The 2,500-nt window shown below is 54.7% G+C and overlaps 1 pseudogene; it reads left to right on the top strand.

Moving 5' to 3' along the window:
* The window catches only part of LOC125500506, a 7,556-nt pseudogene that overhangs the window by 1,885 nt on the left and 3,171 nt on the right, over positions 1-2,500 (top strand).

A 2,500-nucleotide genomic window follows, 5' to 3' on the forward strand; every position in this document is an offset into this window, starting at 1 on the left:
ATGCCATTGAACGCATCACGCACGCTGTAAGCTCCCCGTCGATTGGGGGGTGGACGGTTTTTGTTCTACCTTGCGGGCCTTCGCGAAAGCGTTGTCGCCCGGAGGAAAAAACGGATCCGTTCGCGTGCGTGCGCGCGGCTCGAATCGAAACACACCCGTCGGGCGAAAGGGAATCCGGTTCCTATTCCGGAACCCGGCAGCGGAACCGTTTACAAGTCGGGCCCTCGCAAGAGAGCTCGTCGGGGTAACCCAAAAAGACCTGGAGACGCCGTCGGGAGATCCGGAAAGAGTTTTCTTTTCTGTATAAGCGTTCGAGTTCCCTGGAATCCTCTAGCAGGGAGATAGGGTTTGGAACGCGAAGAGCACCGCAGTTGCGGCGGTGTCCGGATCTTCCCCTCGGACCTTGAAAATCCAGGAGAGGGCCACGTGGAGGTGTCGCGCCGGTTCGTACCCATATCCGCAGCAGGTCTCCAAGGTGAAGAGCCTCTAGTCGATAGACTAATGTAGGTAAGGGAAGTCGGCAAATTGGATCCGTAACTTCGGAATAAGGATTGGCTCTGAGGATCGGGGCGTGTCGGGCTTGGTCGGGAAGCGGGTTTGGCTGACGTGCCGGGCCTGGGCGAGGTGAAGGTAATAACCGGATCCGTGCTCGGTCCCGTGCCTTGGCCTCCCGCGGATCTGCCTCGCTGCGAGGCTTCCGTGACGGCTTGCCGACGCGGTCGTCCTCTTCGGCCGCTATTTAACGGTCAGCTCAGAACTGGCACGGACTGGGGGAATCCGACTGTCTAATTAAAACAAAGCATTGCGATGGCCCTAGCGGGTGTTGACGCAATGTGATTTCTGCCCAGTGCTCTGAATGTCAACGTGAAGAAATTCAAGCAAGCGCGGGTAAACGGCGGGAGTAACTATGACTCTCTTAAGCAAGCGGTCAGTGGAGTAGTGGTCTGACGCTAGATTCCCAAGCGGGAGACCTGGGTTCGATTCCCGGTCGGTGAAGTTTCTGAAAAGAAATTTTAATTGTACGGTATGTTGGGTTTCTGGTGGAGGAGAAGCTGCTCTGCAGGGTGGCGTATCCCCGTAATTTTCGGGGTACGTCATCAAGTCGTAATCACCCCCCAATGGGGTGGCCGCCCCCTGCTTCGGTGGGGAAAGAGTGATGTTCGGCGAAACCGAGCCCCTGGGGTTGCCAGCCCCTTCGGTTCGTATCAGTTGGCCCTAATACACGACAAAACCAAGCCTCGGATGAAAGCGGGGGGCCCTCAGGCCTCCTAGCACCAACCCCCCCGGTGATTCCAAGACCACCCAATTTCGGATGCAGGTTTCCAGGCTGTGAAAGAGCCTTTGCAACGGATAGAGGCAGAGGCGTGCATGAACAACGAATGCACAAGGATTGGTATGATGCCAGAATTCTACCGAATCAGGCGAAAATGAGATGGACTCAGGAGGAAGCCGCAATGTTAGCTAGGAAAGAGGCGGAGCTAACAATTACTCACCACCCTAGGTTCATGAACCAGGAACTTCTGGCTCACTTTCCACAACGAACGCTCGATGCGATAAAAGGAAGACGAAAGCGGCAGGACCATAAGGACATGGTGTTGACATTCATGACCAAGATAAATAATACAGAGGCACAAGAACCGCCACACGTAGAGACTGATGAACCACCGCTGAGCGAAAACTTGCTCCAGTTCCTTGAATCGCTACCAGCACCGAGGTCACGAAAGTTTCTGGCTGGTGACCTACATAAGATAGCTATAGAAGCTCGCACATCCGGCAAAGAAGGTACCCTGCAGCGTCTCGGCCTGTACCTGAGGAATATATTTCCCCGCCCTCCAGGGCGTGCCAGAAATAGACCACCAGCGCCAGCTCCAGTCAGCAAGAGAGTGGCACGAAAGCGTCTTTACGCAGCCACACAAGATCTGTGGAGAAGAGATAGACGGAGATGTATAACGAACATCTTGAGTGGACTAGGGGCAGTACCACAACCCCCTAAGGAGATCATGGAGCCTTTCTGGCGGGAGCTCATGAGCTCAGAATGCGCAAGCTCTCCTGCGCCCACACAGATTGAGGTTGTCGACGAGATCTGGCGGCCTATCACGGAAGAAGACCTAAAATGGGGACGTGTACCACGACCATCAGCTGCAGGTCCAGATGGCGTCACACCACGCCTCTTCCGCTCGATCCCACCAGACGTTCTAGTAAGGCTCTACAACCTACTTATGTGGTGTGAGCGACTACCAGGAGACCTATTGGAATCTAGGACTGTCTTCCTGCCTAAAATACCAGATGCAGCCACGCCCGGTGACTTCAGACCGATCACAATTCCATCGGTGATCGTGAGGGGTCTTCATAAGATATTGGCCAAGAGATTGGAACTGTATCTGGACATAGACACCAGGCAGAGGGCCTTCAGGAGTATGGATGGCTGCGCCGATAACACATTCCTCCTGGATACGTTACTGAGGTACCACCGAAAGAACTTCCGCTCCATCTACATGGC

This window comes from Athalia rosae, chromosome 3 (assembly GCF_917208135.1).
Source record: "Athalia rosae chromosome 3, iyAthRosa1.1, whole genome shotgun sequence".
Classification (NCBI taxonomy): domain Eukaryota; kingdom Metazoa; phylum Arthropoda; class Insecta; order Hymenoptera; family Athaliidae; genus Athalia; species Athalia rosae.